Raw genomic sequence first — 20,285 nt, 5'->3', positions numbered from 1 at the left:
GGAATTGAAGGTCCAAGGTTGGAGTCGCAAGGTAGGCATATTGTTACTTTTTAATTTTAGACATGTACTGGGCACATGATCACTCAAGAGAATTTCGGCAAGGCCCTTAGGGAGGTTGGGCCGATTGCTTTAGTTGATATTAAGGTTAGGTTCTTTTCTTTTTCTGTCTTAGAGGATTAGGGTTAGCCACCTGAAAGTTTTCATTCATCCTTTTTGAGTTCTCACAAAAGCCGAAAATGCAAGTTCCTCTTCTTGATGCCGAGTTTTCTCCCTCTTTTTTTCCTCCATTTTCTTTCTCCCCTTATGCTTCTTCTCTTAGCTGAAACCTTCTGGTCACCATGCTCACCTTCTCTGTCAATCCTATCCTCCACAAAACCTCCATAGCCGATTGCCATAGAAAGCCGAAATCCCGAAAGCTCACTACTTGTACCGATTTCTCCAAAGCCAAATCCTTTGGTATTTTTGTTCCTTTTGATCAACATTTATCTTCTCTAAACCCTTGGTACCTGTCAGCAGCATTATTCCAAGGTTATAGCCTCAAATCGTCATCTTCTTCATCACTTAAAAAGCCGAAATACCATAAGATTTAGGGGTTTATAGTCGAAACTTCAAATCTCCTGGATTCAAGTTCTGCCATCGTTTAGAGGATAGATCTGCATCAGATCTGCATAGAAATCAAAGAGGAATAAGTGGTAAGTGCTCCTTACTTCAGATCTAGTCTTATTTTTTTCAAGTTAGAAAAAGCCAAAGTCCCTAAAATCTAGGAAGGCTATCGATTTGGGCATAGGGCTTTAATGGTCTTTAATCGATGATTTCTTTTGGTGATTAGTGTCTTCTTGAGTGTTGGATCGAAGGCTTGGATCTTTGGAGCAACCAGACTTGGGTCTAGTCATCAGTTTTCGGCAAAAAGGTAAGACTTTAATGGCTTTAGGGGCATGGTTTGAATATGGGTAAGTGAATATTGGGATTGGTTGTTGTGGTTTGCAATCTAAGAATTGTGGTGATCCATTGTAGGACATCGTAAGGGATCTCAGTAGCAGTCATCGTGAAACAGGTATGTATCAAACACCCTCTCATAGTTCAATTCGGCAAAAGCCGAAATGCCGAAATTCTGGCATTTTGTGGACTTGTGAGTGTGCGAGTGCTCACAGGACGTTTAGAAATCACTAGATCGGGAATCGCAAAGTGGTAAGTTAGTCGTGTGTGAAATTTCGTGCACTTCGATAATTGGGCCTCGATAGGCTAAAACTGGGCCCAACAGGCTTACGGGCCCATACGGGTAAGGTAATAAAAAATGGGCAATAAATATGTTCTGCTAGACTGTGGAATCTAAACTACTTAAACCGGTAAATTGGTCATAAAACTTGAATTAACTGGGCTTAGATTGCTAGTGGACACTGTAGGGCCCATTAGGGGTTTTAAGGCCCAGTGGCCAAAATTGTGAAAATGAGACTAATGAATTATTGCGCTGACAAATGGGCTAGTACGGACTGTAACATTCATGAGAACCCTAAAACTGTAAAAATTACTGCAATACCTTTATAGGTAGAAAATTTACAGATTTACCCCTAGGAGCAAAATTACTGATATACCCCTAGGGTTAAGGTTGATCTGAATACATGTTTGACTGTTACTATTTACTGTATGCCATGTTATTATTATCTAATGCATGGGACTGGGATATTGATGGAGGAAGTACTGAAAGTGGCTTGTCCACATACTGGAGGCTTTGCCTCAACTTATCGATAATCGAGCGACAATGTCGCAATTGTGGAGTGTAGAAATTTGGGTAGGTTGAGTTATTCCCCACATAGAGTGTAGGGCTGGTACGGGTGGAGTTAGCGGTTGGTTAGAGGCTGGGTTGGGCTTGCATATATGAATATGTCTGTTCTGTTCTGGAATGGGCCTATGGGTCGTACTGATATCTGAAAAGGGGCTAAGGCCTAGTTTATTGTATTCTGAAAAGGGCTTCGGCCCAGTACCACTGTTATCTGAATGGGGCTTAGGCCTAATGGGCTTGAGCTGACTTGGGCTTTGGATGGGTTCTCCATACACACTGAGTTTTCCAAACTCACCCCTTTCTCTTCCATCCTTGCAGGTGAGCCCTAGTTGGTGGACTTGGAGCTGGGCGGGATTCAGAGTGGCCACGAAGATTAAATTTCTATTTTTTTAAATAAGTTTCGCATTTATTATTTTGATTATTTTTATTCTGGTTTAAGTTGTAATAAGGCCGCTCTTTTTATTATTTTTATTATTTTGGGTTATTAAATTAGTTAGCTCTAGGGTGTGTTTTATAAAAGTTACTTATTTTCAAAATATCACGATAACCGAGCAAAGCTTCCGAAATGTAAATGTTTTCAAAGGAAATAAATATTTTAAATAGACTTAAACTTAATTTGTTGCTCGTGGGCCAGTAATATGCTTAAAGTGTGGCAATGGATGTGTGCATGTCTAGGATTGGATCCGTGAAGAGCTTGGTACTTAAGCAGTCCAATAGACTTATCTCCTCTTTTCTGGCTTCCTACCTGGTGAACAGCTTCCATTCACTTTAACTTAAAACAAACATTCTTTAAACCCTAAGAAATTTTTTTGGATAAAACATAACTACTTTAGTAACATTTCCATGTGACACGCTGAATTCGGCCGTAACGTCTGGGCCGGGTTTGGGGTGTTACAAAAATAATAGAATTAATTACCTACCAGTTGATCTAACATCTGATCCATAAAAGGCAACGGAAAATGGTCCTTTCGAGTGGCTTTATTCAACTTTCTGTAATCAACATAAATTCTCCAACCAGTAACAGTTCTCATTGGAATCAACTCGTTACGCTCATTTTCAACAATCATGATTCCACCTTTCTTCGACACATACTGCACCAGACTTACCCACAAATTGTCTGAAATAGGATAGATGATTCCTGCATCTAACCATTTGATCACTTCCTTTCTCACAACTTCTTTCATAATAGGATTGAGCTTCCTTTGCCCATCAATTCGAGCTCTTTCACCTTCTTCTAAAATAGTTTTATACATGCAAAAAAAGGGCTTATACCTCGACTATCAGCTATGGTCTAACCAATTGCTTTCTTAAATTTCTTTAGAACAACAATTAGTTGTTCCTCTTGATTTTTTGTCAGTTCTGCTGAAATAATCATAGCCAAAAGAGAATAGTCACCTAAATAAACATATTTCAAATTGGAAGAAAGTACCTTTAGTTTGAGTTTAGGTGGTTCTTCAGTTGACAACATGGGTTGCACAAATTCTCTGACTTCTAACTTCAACGGTTCAAACCGTATGGATTGAAGAAAATTTCTTGGATTAGCTTCTATTAAAGCCATTGTTTCTTCACCTTCTTCATCCTCCAAAAGGTCATATCTAAGGCTTTCTCCAATGGATCTTCTTCAAAATTACTTTCCATAGAAACCAAGGTTTCTATCTCTTCCATAACTGAACACTCTTCTGTCGGATCAAGAAATTTTATCACTTTAAGAATTTTAAAGGTTACCTAATCGTCTTGAACTTGCATGGTGAGTTCACCTTTCTACACATCAATTAATGTTCTTCCCGTGGCGAAAAAAGGTTTCCCAAGGATGATCGTCACTTCCTTATCTACTTCAAAATCTAAGACAATAAAATTAGTAGGAAAAATAATTTATTGACTCTTACCAAAACATCCTCGATCTTTCCCTTGGGATATGCTAAAGATCTATCCACTAGCTGAAATGTCACAGTTGTAGGTCTTACTTAACTTATCCCTTGCATCTTGAAAATAGACTTAGGCATCAAGTTGATACTCACTCCTAAATCACACAAAGCTTTACCACAGTAAGATTCACCAATGTTACAGGGTATAGTAAAGCCTTCTAGGTCTTTCAATTTTGGTGGCAGTTTGTTCTATAGGAACGCACTGCACTTTTTTATCAAGGCAACAGTCTCATATTCACTTAGTCGTTTCTTCTTAGAAAGTATATCCTTCATAAACTTCACATAATTTGGTATTTGTTCTAAAGCCTCCACCAATGGAATATTGATGTGTAACTGCTTCAAAACATCCAAAAACTTCTTGAATTGCACCTCCTATTTCTGCTTGTGTTGCTGCAATCTTTGTAACAACTTGTTTTTAGGTTAAATCAGAATAGTGGTTTTGGGACCACAAATCTGAAGTTAAAATATTTATTTTATTATTTTATTAAATTTTATAGAATAATAGAATTGTTATGTGAAATTTTTGTAAAGAAATTTTACTGTTTAAACGCTTAATTCGGTAAAAAGGACTAAATCGCGTAATGCGTAAAAGTTGAGTTCTATTGTTTAAAGGTATTATATAGCTATGGTTTATTAATATGAGAGTCCTTAATATGTAATTAGTCCATTTATAATGTAAGTGGACAATCTTGGACATGTTATAGGTGGGTTTTTAATGTTTTATTAAAGGTTAATATAGTAAATTAGTAAATAAGGTTAATTTTAATTAAACAAATTGTATCATCTTCTTCCATTATCTCTTCATCACCTAAATTAGAGAAAGAAAATAGCCATTAGAGAGTTCAAGGTTTGACCAAGCTATTTGTGCTCATCTAGGTACGGTTTTGACTCAATTTTTAATGATTTTTATGTTTTTGAGATTGTTGCTTCGTAATCTAGCTAGCCCATACCTTAATTTTTGAATTTGTTCATGATTTTGTAAAGTGCCATTGTTGAATACATGAGTTCTTTGATGTTTAATGATAGATTATGGAAGTTTGATGATAGTTTTACATGTTTTGTAAAGTGATTTTTGACAAAAATGTCAAATAGGGATTGAATTGAGAAAATGTAAAATTATGTGGTTAAAAGTGTGAAATAATGAAAGTTATGGGCTACTAGTGGTATATAATAAATTTGACTATCATGGGTTGTGGCATAATTGTGCAATTTTGCATTTTTATGTGTTAAGGACTAAGTTGAAAAGTAGTCAAAAGTCTAGGGGTAAAATTGTAAATTAGCCAAAATGAATGTTTTAGGCTAAATTGAATTGAATGAAAGCTTGAATGAGTTAATTTGATATCATCTAGATCAAGATAAGTAAATAACGGAACTAGATTGGGGAAAATAATAAGTAGACGAATAGCCGATAGTTTTATCTGAGGTTTCGAGGTAAGTTTGTATAATTAGAATCAAAATTTTATATACTTGTAATTCTTGAAATAAATGTGTTTATTGGAAATATTTGAAGTATAAATGCAATATTGATATAATGTATTTGTTACTAAGCCCCGTTCGAACTGTATAGATTCATCGGATACGAGTGACATGTTATTGGGATTACCATTTTGGTCGAGCTCCTGCATTTGTTGTGGACTCACCACAGCTCGTATGGGCTTACCGATGTATCAGCTCGTAAGAGCTTACCGTTTTAGCTCAATAGAGCTTATTGTTCATCAGCACTAGAGGAGCTTACTGATCATGGCTCGAAAGAGTATATATGATAATGAATTGACAGATTACTGACATTGTTCACTCGAGTATCCTTTAAATTTCTAATAGATTCAACGAGCATAAATACTATTTATACGGATAAGTTACTATTTATAAATGTTACTAATGTTATATATGATATATGAAATTTGGAATGATGCAAAGTATTGTATTAATGGATGAATTCATGTATCCTTACATTAACTAACATGTAATGAATACTTGTGATTAGGTGATTGCTAATTGAATTGGTTGCACATTGCTAATTGAATTGGTTGCACTTTAAGTATTGCTTTAAATTATGTATAAATGGTAAGTTTAATTCTGAATTATACAGGCTTATTAAGCTATATAACTTACTCTGTTTCTTTTTTATGTTTTATAGAGGCTCGTTAGCTCGCTCATTCTGAACAAGTCGAAGTTGCACATCACACTATCCAATTTCCGATTGGTACTTTTGACCTTGCAAAAATTTGTAAATATGGCATGTATAGGCTAGTTTAAAAGATTTTAGTTATGTTACTTGATATTATGACTTTGGCATATTTTAGTATATGAGTTAAGCCATGTGATTTGGCTTATTTTGGTATCATATTTGGTTGTGTATAAGTGTTAAACTATGGTATGTTTTGGCAAGGTAATGATGGAATGAAATTATGCCAGTGAAGTCTTGATATGTAGATGTTAAATGAATGAATTATGCATGTTGTTAAATATGTATTTGGATAGGTAATTGGTAAGCTTTGATATGGCTTATAATGTGTATTGAAATGGTTACTTTGGTTGCCTATTGAGCTGTAAAAATGTGGTCTATTATACTTGTGAATGCTTGTGCTTTTAGGGTGGCAAAATGGCTTTACAAATGGCCTATTTTTGTCCACAAGGGTAGGGACACGGGCGTGTGTGACACACGGTCATGTTGCATAGTCGTGTGTCTCCTGGGGTACCCTTCAAAATTAAGTCAATATACCCTACAGGTTTGGCATGGCCTAGACACACGGGCATGTCTACTGGCCGTGTGTGGCACACGGGCTGGCAAATGGGCATGTGGCCGGCCGTGTGACCCAAGTTAGTAACCTCTTTAGTTTTCCCACGACCATGGCACACGGGCATGTCCTCAACCGTGTGACACAAGTCAGTTGTATACCCTGTTTTCACACAGTCTAAGACACAGGCATGTCTATTAGTCGTGTGAGGCACACGGCCTGTTCACACGGGCGCGTGTTACTTGAAATGTGGAAATTTTTCTAAGTTTCTAAAATTTTTATATGTTACCAATTTAGTCCTGAATGCATGATTAAAGCTTTGTATGCTCGATTTAAGCACATATTGAATGTGAATGAATGATATTGACTAAAATAAGATGTTATTAAATATATGATTGTTCTGAATGGAGTTAGAAGTCCGATAATGCCAACCTATTCTGGCGACGTTACGGGTTAGGGGTGTTACAATCTTTGCGGATATATAGGTGATAGAACTTTTGGTTGAATCAGATAACTCTTCTAAGTAGGTAAATCTACATCCAAAGAAGATGCTAAAGTATTTGAATTCACTAAGTTAGGATTTACATTGTCAGTTTTTATAGATTCTGACTCTTTTGGTGTAGGAATTTCAACAGCTGGTTGATTCTTCTCAACGGGCTTGTCTTCGACATCAATCAATCGGGGTTCCATAATTTTACCATTTCACAATGACATTGCCTTGATATGTTCTTTACCCAAATTTCTTGGATTCTCAGTATTTCTCGGCAAGGTTCCTTGCAGTCTATTACGAAGCTCCGTAGATAACTGGCCCATTTGGTTTTCCAAATTTTTCAATGTTGCTGTTTAGCTTTGGATCAAAGCGTCATTCTTTGCCATGTACACTTTCAACAAGTTTTGCAGACTATTTGATACCTTAGCTTGAAGTGGTTTTGGAGCTTGCTGATTAAACCCTTGAGATTGGTTGGGTCTATACTGCATTAAGTTACTATTTAGTCCATTTCCTTGGTTGCTCCAAGAAAATTTAGGATGATTACCCATGAAGGATTGTAGAAGTTGGATTGGGGTCCTTGTCCACTTTTATTTTGATGTTGGTTCCACATGATACACTAACTTGATATTTGATGGGAAATTCTTAAAAGAATGACCTTGCCCACAGTATACACAGGAAACTACTTCAAACAGACTTGGTGGTTGAGCTATAAAATTATTAGCACTATTAGCGGTAAACTATTTTAACATAGAGGAAATAGAATATACCTGAGCTGATAACAAAGTGAGGGCATCAACTTTATGAACTCCAGCTACACGTCTTCCTCAAGTTGTTCAATTTTTTGGCCATTGATAGTTATTACTTGCGACCCTCTCAATGATCTCATAAGCCTCATTATAGGACTTAGACAAAATTGCACCATTCACAAAAGCATCTACCATCAATTTTGTATGTGCATTGAGACCATTATAGAATATCTCCAACTAGATACAATGAGGAATCCCATGATGAGGACACTTACGAAGTAACTCCTTGAATCGCTCTCAAGCCTCATACAAAGGCTTGTCATCCAATTGTTGGAAAGTTGTGATCTCGTTCCTCAACTTAGCGTTTTTGCAAAGTAGGAAATACTTAACCAAAAATCTCTCTGCTAATTCTTGCCATGTAGATATGGAACTTGGTGGCAATGAATTGAGCCATGCTCGTGCTTGATCTCGCAACGAGTATGGAAACAACTTCAACCTTAGTTCATCTTCAGTCACATTAGCAATCTTGAATGAATCACTCACCTCCATAAACAATTGAAGGTGGAGATGTGGATCTTCTGTAGGCATACCACTGAATTGGCCCATTGTTTGGAGCATTTGAAACATCACTGGTTTCAATTCAAATTGGGTTGCCTCAATATCTAGCCTTTTAATTCCTGGATTTAACTCACTGAAAAATGGCACAGCATATTGTCTGATACTTCGATCCCTATCATCGGTAATGAGGATGGGATTTCGTAGATGATCGGCTTCGTTACCTTGGTCTTGATTCCAATTTCCAAGGTCCATTTCGACTTGTATTTGAGTTGTTCATTCATGTCTTATTTGTCTAAAATTTTGCTCAATATCAGGATCTACAGGGAGTAAATTGATAATACGATCTATGCTCATAAACACCTAAAAAGAAAATCACAAAATTAAAAATAATAAGTTAATAATGTTTGAAATAAACCAAATTGGAAGTAAATAATTTCACAAAAATAAAATGACTATGGCAACAGTTAGCAATCCTCGGAAACAGCGTCAAAAACTTGTAACGCATAGGTTTGTGCAAGTGTACACAGCCATTATCAGGTAATAAGTAAGTATCAAGTTATCGTCTCCATAGGGATTGTATTTGTGTTAAATCACTTGATTGTAAAATTACCCTTAACAATTTGGTAAATAAAAACACAATATGGTTGAGAAGTGATGATTAAAATATATTAAACTAAATGCAATGATCCCTAATGCAAATTATCCTAAGTATGCAAACTACATGAATGAAATAGATTTTAGCAAAATTAAACACAATTTGCAACAATTGTAATGTAAATAAACTAGGACAATTACTTTAATTAAACTCAATTTATTATCAACATGCTTAATAACATTCGGAAAAACATTCCATGGCATTTTATGTGTCCTTTCAGAATCCTTTACTTAATAAATATGCATTTTACTTATCCGTAATTACTAAGGGTTTCTTAGCATTCGTGTGAGGTAACAGGGACGTCTTAGGTTTGAAACAGTTTAATCACACAAATCTAAAAACTATGTAGATAACAGAGCTCGGTTAGAGTTGTTATGCAATCTACAATTTAATCGGGTTAGGATCTAAATTGAGCATGCACATTTCAATTATGTGTCCACTAGCCGTCATCTAATTAGGATCACTCAGCTAATTCAGGTGCATTTCAATCACGTATGAATGAAATACAGACTTGATTTTAATTGAGAACATGATCAATTGAGGCATAAACATTATAAGCATGAATCAAATAAATATTATTTAATCAAAGTAATCATCCTAGCTTAATAAAATTAAGCTAACATTATTGTAAACAAGAACAAAGAACACATAGCAAACATTTTTTTATTAAATTAAAGAAAAGAAATATTAAACCCAAATCAGAGTGGCTGTCACCAAAGACTCTGACCGACGAGGCTCCTTTACTCCTTCACTTTGCTCCATTACTGATGGCTCTCCAAGGTGGCTGACCAAGGGCTCTTTAAGAGGCTTAATTGCTAAAATCTCTATGAAGAGATGATGCTAGGAGTGCGGAATGAAAAATGCTAAAGAGAATTGAGAGAGAAGAGAATGATGATGGATGAGGGATCGAATGAGGTCTTATTTATAGGTGAAGAAAGGAGGGTAGTTTGCTAAAAATAGAGATGTTTAGTCTCTTCAAGCTTTTCCAATGAGTGGCCGGCCATGCTTAGTGGATTTGAGTTGAATTTTGCTTGATTTTTAATCAATTTAAATACCATAACAACTCAGGACTGAGACTCGGTCAAATGTAAATCTTCGGGCAAATCTTTAATTTCTTCAACATTGCATTGTGTAATTAAATCAAAAAGCGGTTTATGTGGACAACCATTTGTACCTGAAATTGCGTTGGCTTAGTCTTCAATTTGGATGGTTTTTGTAATCCAACAAAGCTATCAGACCTGTCCAAAATAAATTAATAAATTAAAGGACCAAAGAATAAAATTTATCCAATTTAAATAATTAATTAAAACCCAAATTATTAATGAAATATTTAAAATGAATTATTAAATATAATTTTATATTTTATTATTTAATTTAATCATGCATAGCGCATTTTATGTCTTAAAAATATAATATGTTCAAATAAATATAAAATAAGCCATTTTATGCATGAAAACTATATAATAAACAGAAAATCACATTTTAATAATTTCTATGTCCTAATTTCATATTTTCACATATTTCATTAATTTATTAAATAATTACTTAGTTTTAACAACGAATTTAAGTAAAAGGTGATAAATTACAGAGGAAAAATCCTATATATCTTTTAGTTTACACCTTCCAATGAAGGCAATACGACACTATTAAGAACAAGTGGACTAAATTCCTTTAATCCTCACTCAACTTCCATTGAAATGCTTGTTGGCTCAAACTGTCACTGTACTTTCAAGTGTTAGTGACTGCAATAACATTTCCGTGTTAAAAAACATTCAATCCGTAAGATTAAAAAATAAAATCAAGATTAAATAAGATAAAATTTCACCAAGAATTCATCATTACTTCCATACAATCAGAAATCAAAGTCATCACTAGCATTAAAAGGAAATAAGAATTAATTGAATAGAGAATACTATCCCTAGACAACTCGACTGAATCACTCTATTCCCCATTGTCGTGCACTTAGGTCCCATCGTCAGGAGCTAGTCTACATCTAGTTTTCACGTTGGCTCACCCTTGAGAGACTTAGGCTGCCATGGCCGCAAGCTCCAAGGTTGGATGATGAAGATGATGATGGAGAGAAAAGCTCTAGCAGCCCTATTTTTTTCTTCACACATTTGGTTCGAACAGGTTGGTTATACCAAACTAGACAGCTCACGCAGTTTTGGTTCTTATCCGGATAGCTATTAGGTACAGTGACAATTCTGAACGCAATTTAGAATTAATTCATGCAGAGACATTACGGGTTGATGTCAATTGCGGCAACAATTCTGGACGCAGTCTGGGATTAAGTCATCCAGTAACATTAATGCAATAAGATAACAAAATTAAGGATAAAATAGATTAGGTTTCACTGAGTTATAAAATGCAATTTAGTGCTAAAATGTTTGCTAAGGATAACTAAATGAGAACAATTTAACCAATAAGTAGGAGGAAAACCTATGTTCTTTCTAATGCTATCACACCCTTAAACTTGAGTTTTTACTTGTCTTCAAGGAAAATAAAAACTAGCAAGGCAACAAGAACTTCTACTAAGGTAAATGATCATTCTAGTAACTTGAACCCTCTAAATTCCTATGGATGAATCACATTCAGGTGAAAGAATATTGCTTCGATGATTCATAATCATGAATGAATAAGGATGCAACTTCATCAACACTAGCATTATGCTTCAAACCCTAAACTCTATCTATCATTACAACATTTATTGTACAATACTAAGTATTTACATACATATATATATATTTCAGAATAAGGGATATTGTTGCTTTACTGTACCCTGTTCCTGAGAAGTAACGATGGGTGCAACAAACACACAAGTTGTACGTAATTGCGCCGACAAACACTCATACTGTAACACCCCTAACCCATATCAGTTGTCGGACTAAGGTTAAAGGCGTTACTGGATAAATCAAAACATTTCACAAATAACTCACAAACATCATTCACACATAATCATACATCATTACAGAGTCCCTTACATATGTCAACGAGACTTTAGATAGACTCTAGAAAGGGGTTGGGACTAAACCGAACTCATACAAAATTTTTCAAAACTTAAACATTTTTCAAAGTTAGACAAGCCACACGCCTGTGTGAATAGGCCGTGTGCCTCACACGGCTTTAGACACACCCATGTGTCTAGGCCGTGTCAAAATAGGGCATACATACTGACTTGTCCACATGGCCACAAGACACGCTCGTGTGTCAGGCCATGTGAAAATTAGGGAGGCTACTAACATGGGTCACATGGCTAGTCACACACCCGTGTGTCTAGCCCGTGGTCGAAACTGACTTGGCCACATGGCCAAGAACACGCCCGTGTGTGCTACCGTGTGGTCTGCCTAGGCTTATTTTGAAATGGCCCTTGAGCAACACGGTTGAGACACATGCCCGTGTCTCTGCTCGTGTGGGCAAAAATAGGACAATTACAAGGCCAAAATGCCACCCATTAAGGGTCCTCCCTACAAGAAACAATTAAACATCAATTACATACCAAAAGTTCAATCATTTCACAACCAATACATACACCAATCATGTCATGTCATTATCAAGCAATCTCATGTTCATAACACATAACAATTCATGTCATTCCAAAAGCTAAAACATACCAAAACATATGGTTATAACCATGATACATTCCATTCATTCTCATATCAAATCTTTACCAAATTCTAAAATATGCACATAACAAAACTTACCAAATTGACCATTTCTTTTGGCCAACCAAATGCACATCATAATGGCACATCACATATCATATATCAAAGTAAAACCATAAGTGTAAAACCCCTAACCCGTATCCGCCGTCGGATTGGGGTTACGAGATATTATCGGATGAGACACAAATTATGAACAATGGTATGCATGCACTTGCTCAAACTTTTAAACCAATCAAATGTTAACATATATAACTAATTAAATTCTTTACGAATTATAACGAAACAATTTAAATATATTTTCAAAGAACACCAAATAATCTATCCATTAAAATACATACAAAATTTCACAAATAATTTCCATAAGGAAAGTTGAATTTCACATATAAATAATAAAAGTGATATTCTTATTTGACCGAATAATAAGCTTAAAAATCAATCAACTTATACTATCATTTAACGACTAACCTATACACTACTCAAATATCAAATTTGAACCAAGTAGGACATATATACACCACATAAAACTCATATAATCCTTTCGTTTAACCAATGCCCAAATCACTATTCATTTGGTCATTTTTCAATATAATATCCGAATGTAATCATGCTGAAACATAGCTTTATTCAATGCTTAAATTTTCATCATTTTCAACCTATCACTTTATACACATAACCTTTCATAGAAACAAATCAATATACATAGATATATATATCAACCATAATTTGCACATTAAGTCAAACATATTACAAATATATTTCAACTAATGTATACTTCTTAAATCACTACATAACCGAATCCCAATACTTCAAATCATAGTCATTTACAAAATACATCGCATTTATATATCATGCCTATCACTCAACAAAATATTCAACCACAATTTTACATCATACTAAATAAACCATACACATATATTTTGACATATTTTCATCACCATTAGCAAATATATCTACCATATTTCACATATAAATACAAAATGGCCGAAACATCAATACCACAGCCAAACATAACCATCAATTGATCAAAGCATAAAAATCCAAGCTTAATAAACTAATAAGTCATTTTCACAACATATATAAGGCACATAAAAAACAAGCATTTAACTCAACACATATGAAAAATATAGCCAATAAAGTCAAATCATGCTTGTACATTTCCTTACATAAGCGAAACATGTTTCAAAATTTAACCTTATCAATATCTTTTATTTATTCAAATTCCAAACCAAATTAACATACTGCAAAACCATGTTTACTATATCATAGTTACCACATTCGAACCATAAGACCAAAACATCATAGCATTCGAACTCCTGAATATAATTATACATAATTTAACTCATATACCCAACCTACATTAAAAAAATTCTTTAATATAATTTCATGCCTTTAGCTAATATTAAACATACTATTTTTAAACATAATTACAATTCATAGTATACCAAATTTGCATGCTCAAACCAATCCAAACTACCTATATCTAGCCATTTAACTATATCTATTTGTTCATCAATATAACTTCCAATGTTCAAACCAATTAACAAATAAATCACTTTCATTCTTTAACATCACCAACCGTACCTAAATAATCAATCCACGACAGACATGTCATAAACATATACTTTGATTTTTACTAGATATGACCGAATATAATCATACCTTAACAAATCACCATTTTTCTCATAAATAACCAAATCCAAACATACCACCAAAACACCGTTTATACCTATCATATAATATTCATACCAAATCAAACACCAACCATATCAAATATAACCATAATATACTTTAATACCAAGTCACATAATAACACCTTAGCAAAACATAACAACCAAGTTCACATATAATTTTTATCTATGCATGAACCATAATCGAATCAATCAAACACACATCAAAAATCACCAACCAAACATAATTATAATTCATTCAAACCTTGAAACCAAAATTAACAAAATAAACAAGCCATTTTCGCATGGCTCATATTTACATACCCCAAAATCAAATATATAAACTAGCCCATACATGCCATACATTTGAATTCAATTTATAAAAATACCGAAGCAGTCGATAGTGTGATAGACTTTGCTGACAATTTCCAAGCTCGTAACTAGGCTCCAAAATCTATAAAACAGAGGCAAAAAAAACACACACACAGAGTAAGCTATCATAGCTTAGTAAGTCATAAGCAAATAAATAAATCAATGTTAATATAAACTCAACTTAAGCAAACTAATTTATACTATCATAATCACATTTATTTTCAAAATCATAATTTCATATATAACATATACTTCCATATATAAGTTTTACCTTGGTGAATATACATGTATCTATTATTAAAGTAACATTTAATTACAAAACCATAATACCATTATATAACCGAATATACATAAACTCATATACATATATTCATGAATCATTACATAAATATTCACATTATATAATCAAAAGGCTGAATATACTTTCCATATGCTCATACATTTTTCATTTATATCATACATAATTTGCGACACATATTAAGTAACTTACTTACCTTATTTCAAATAGATAATAAGCTATCACATACCTGATCACTTTAGCTCGTTTTACACATTTGACCACAACTTATCATTGCTCGTTGAACCATTCAGAATTGAATAGGTACTTAGATAATCACATTTATCATACAATGCCAACGGCTCAGACGTGGTCTTACATGTAATCACATATCGATGCCACTGTCCTAGATAGGGTCTTACTCACACACATATGTCGGAGTCACATATCGATGCCAACGTATTAAAGGTGGTCTTACTCGCACACATATATCAAAGTCACATATAGATGTCAACGTAGTAAATGTGGTCTTACTCACACATATATATTGATGCCATGGTCTTACTCGCACATCACATATCAAAATCCTGCATCACGACATATGTATCCTAGCTATTCCTATGGTTCATACGGGGCTTTTGGAGGTCGTAACTCTGTCAAAATGAACTTGTGAACATAGTTCCCAAGTATAAACACATTTGGCTGTCATATATATACAAGCTCAAAAAATTTAAATCAGCATTCTACATTCACATATATTCAAAATTTTACAGCATTTGTTTACTTATAAACTTACCTCAGACAATGATAATCGGAACGGGACGACTAATCAACAACTTTGGTTTTCCCCCGATCCAAATCCGATTTCTTTAGTTCTTGACATAAACATATTCAAATTAAACTCATTCAAACATAGTTTCACTCAATTTAGTCCAAAAACACATAAATGGGCAAATTACCATTTTGCCCTAACATTTTACACTTTTTACAATTTAGTCCAAATTGCACAAAACACAAAGCATGCAAAATTTGCACACATCATCCTTAGGCCGAATACTACCTATGTTCATACAAGTCCATATGTTTCATTTATTTCACATTTTAGTCCCTCAATTTATTATTTTTACAAATTAGCCCTAATTACTCAAATTCATCAAAACTTCAAATACAAAACATGTTAATCTATCACATCTTTTATTTTCCAGCATCAAACAACAAAAATCACAAGCTTTCAACAATGGCAAAAATACAAAATCATCATCAAATTCAAAAATTGAGACATGGGTTTGATAGATAACATAGCAACAATCTCAAAAATGTAAAAATTATCAAAAACTGAACTAAAACTCACCTTGAATCAAGCATATTAATGCTTGAATGTGGCTTTCTTTTTATTTTTATTTCTTTTGGTATTTTTGGCCAACTATAAACTAAAATGCATGGCCATTTTTTTGTTTGTTTTATTATAATAACATACTAATACATCATTTACATTTTTAACCTTATAAAATAATATAAAACCATGTTATTTAATACCAAAAACTCCATCCATTTCAACTATGGTCAAATTTCATTATAAATGCATCATATTATAAAGAAAAATTCAATTAAGCACTCTCACATTAAACTATCAACTTTTCACTTTATGCGATTAAGCCCTTTTTATTAAATCGGCATCCAAACGGTAAAATTAAAACACAAAAAATTAACACATATAAGTTCACACATAATAAACACAGAAAATAAATTTTAAAGTATTTTTCTAACTCGAATTTGTGGTCCCGAAACCACAATTCCAAATAGGGTCTAAATCGGGCTGTTACAACTCTCCCCCCTTAGGGATTTTTGTCCCCGAAAATCTTACCAGTAAATAGGTTCGGATAACGTTGTTTCATTGCATCCTCTAGCTCCCACGTTGCCTTTTCAACTCCATGTCTATGCCACAGTACTTTCACTAACGGAATTTTGTTATTTCACAATTCTTTAACCTCGCGAGCCAGAATACGAATTGGTTCTTCCTCATATGTCATATCAGATTTAATCTCAATTTCTGATGGATTAATCGTGTGTGAGGGATCAGATCAATATCTACGAAGCATCAAAACATGGAATACATTATGTATCTTTTCTAACTCAGGTGGCAACAATAGTCTGTACGCAACCGACCCGATACGCTTTATAATCTCATACGACCCAATAAATCTAGGACTCAATTTGCCTTTACGACCGAATTTGAGTATTTTCTTCCATAGTGATACTTTCAAAAATACTTTTTCCATGATTCTGAAACTTTATATCTTTTCATTTCAAATCTGCATACGATTTCTGATGATCTGATGCTGTTTTTTAGACTTTCACGAATTACATTCACTTTTTGTTCAGTCTCTCTAATCAAATCTACCCCATGTATCTTGTTTTTAACTTATCTATAATCAGACCATCATCAGACATAACTATATGTGTATTCATTACACGAAAAGCAAACAGTGATTTTCAGCTTAGAGCATCAGCAACAACATTAGCCTTTCCCAGATGGTAATCAATCACAAGCTCGTAATCTTTTAACAGCTCTAACCAACAACGCTGTCTCAAATTCAGATCTTTCTGAGTCATCAAATATTTTAGGCTCTTGCTATCAAAATAAACATGACATTTCTTACCGAACAGATAGTGACGCCATATTTTCAATGCAAATACAATAGCTGCAAATTCTAGGTCGTGTGTCGAACATTTCTTTTCATGTGGCTTTAACTGTCTCGAGGCATAAGCTATAACTTTTCCTTCCTGCATCAAAAATAGCCCAAACCATTTAAAGATGCATCAATATAGATAAAAAAAATTCTTTACTCAATTCTAGTTGAACTAGTACTGGATCTTTGGTCAAAAGGGCTTTCAACTGATCAAAACTTTTCTGACATTTTTTTGACTACTCAAACTTAACATCTTTCTGTAATAGCTTCATCATCGGGGTTGCAATCATAGAGAAACCTTTCACAAACTGTCTATAATAACCAGCAAGTCCCAAAAAACTTCAGACTTCGGAAACAATTCTCAAAGGTTTCCAATTGAGTATAGCCAAAATCTTACTCGGATCAACTCGAATATCTGATGCTGATACAACATGTCCCAGAAAACTAATTTCAAGTAACCAGAACTCACATTTGTTGAACATTTCATACAATTTTTTTTTCTCATAAAGTCTGAAACACAAATCTTAGATGTTCAGCATGCTCGATTTCATCACGAAAATAGATCAAAATGTCATCTATGAACACAACCACAAATCAATCCAGATTGTAACACCCCTTACCCATATTTGTTTAGTCGGTTCTCGGACTAACCTAGCATGTGTAAAAGTCTAGTTATACATGCCATGAATCTGTGATAGTGTCATGTCTCCTGAGGCATAAGAGCACCATCTTATTTAGACAAAGGTACTCTCCAACCGAGCTGTATCGACCATGTTCAAGGTGATTGAAGGTATTTGAGTAAAATTATGATTATGATAAGTCTCGGTTTAGAAAAGTATGAATAAAAGTTTATGATATATATGTGATAACACATGATATGAAAGTTTATGTTGTGATAAATATCTATATTTACTTAATGCTCATATGATGTAGTGCACGTGGCTTCTTTGACAAGTTGAATGGGATAATTGGAAAGTTGGTGTAAACCAACATGAATGTTTTGTTGCCTGAAATGAATGACATGATTTTGACGATTTTTCTATAATGATGAAAGTTGTGTCATATGTATATGTATAAGAAAGTCGAGTCAAAGGCCCTACAACCTCTCCCCCTTATCGAACTGGTGCTTATAATGGAGTTTCATGAGATTTGTACTGAATAAGTTCCTAGTTGAAAAACCGAAGAGTTCAATGATAGAATAATTATAAGTATGATTGGAGATTGAGAATAAGTTGATAAGTAAAGTCAGAGCTAGAAAAGTATTAGGTTGACATAAAGATTATTGGAGCTATGCACTATCCAAGTTAGAGAATGAATTTACTTTGGTAAATTAAATTACTCAGGTACAAGGTCGAGAAAAGTGTAAATCAAAATTTATTCAGAACTGGTCTTCTTTAGTGAAAGGTCTAACATGAAATTTGTGATGGTCGAACTAGTTGTGGGAAATGATATTTGAAATGTGTAATATCTGAGTGTGACAGTTACTGCTGGATAGATTTAACAGTTTCTTCTGAGATATTCTATGTATTTATCCGTTCTCAGAAAAATTTCTATGGTTGTTGATCTTTTGAAGAAATTCTTGTTATATGGGAATGTTTTCTAATCTTGATGTTAGATAAAAGCATTGGTAGTCTGACTGGTTTATAATTTGTATTGCTGTATTTCCTCGGGCATTTTATTACATTTTGTCGGATAAGAATTGATGAGAAATATGTATTATATTATGATACTGTTTCTTCTACTTGATGCTCCATTTCATATATATGTATAGGAAGATACATTGTTCTTGTTATATTTGATTCTAGTGGGATTAAATGATGTTTTCTTTTGGACTTCTTTTCTTTGAGGAATTTTCGAGATCTTTCATATTTTCCTATGAGTTTGGTTTTCGATTTTCCGGCATGGTATCGTATCTTAGATTTCTTTGTTCTGTTTTCTTGTTATCTTTATTCCATAATTTGTCAATTATGACTTATGTTCGAAGTACGTTCTTCAGCTCGTGATAATCATGACAAGCATGACTATACTTCCGATTTGATCTTGGTAAGTATTGGAATTTCTCCAATTTTTGTGTAAGGATTTGACAAAAGTAAAGGCATAAGTGATAAAAGTGCGAGTTTCAATCGATATGGTAGATTACTGCTCTTAAGTAGTCAATTATAGTTAATGTCTTCAATTGAGATATTTTTTTTTATTAGCGTAAGGAATGAATAGTAAAGGACTGCATGATGAATTGTTTAGTAACTAGAAGAAACGATTACTTGAAATGTCATTCAACGGTGTTTAAATCGACTCGAGTGTTTAATCTGCATGAATTATTTATTTGAAAGATTTCATATGACAATTATGTCAGGATCATTTTTCCCAAATCTGATAATAAAATTTCATTTCTTTACAGGTAAAAGGCAAATAGTCTGAACGAGAAGTGTATATCTCTTAGAAAATTTTGATATGAGTTAAAGCTACTAAGAATGATAAAGTTTTCATCTTGCGAAAGCTGAAAAGTTTATTACATGTTAGCAAGGTTTGGATAGATGAGAATATTGCTAACCAAAGCATTTGAACTGGACTAGTCTGCATTGAGTAAATATTTACTAATTTTCAGTAATGCACTGTGATATGAAGGGTGGTGTGTTTCAAGAAAATAAGGAAAATGTGAAAGTGAGTAGTAAACTAAAAGAGTACAGTGAGGATTGACTTCTGATGTTAAATTTTAGATTGGATC

At 33.8% G+C, this 20,285-nt stretch overlaps 1 non-coding gene across 1 annotated transcript; it reads left to right on the top strand.

Annotated features, from left to right (window-relative positions):
- Positions 1-7,932: 7,932 nt before the first annotated feature.
- LOC128284832 (small nucleolar RNA R71) lies at positions 7,933-8,039 on the top strand. The gene has a single exon (XR_008275254.1). It is a non-coding gene; the product is annotated as a small nucleolar RNA R71 (small nucleolar RNA).
- Positions 8,040-20,285: the final 12,246 nt, after the last annotated feature.

This window comes from Gossypium arboreum, chromosome 11, assembly GCF_025698485.1.
Source record: "Gossypium arboreum isolate Shixiya-1 chromosome 11, ASM2569848v2, whole genome shotgun sequence".
NCBI lineage: Eukaryota > Viridiplantae > Streptophyta > Magnoliopsida > Malvales > Malvaceae > Gossypium > Gossypium arboreum.
This window is presented reverse-complemented; position numbering and strand designations above follow the sequence as displayed.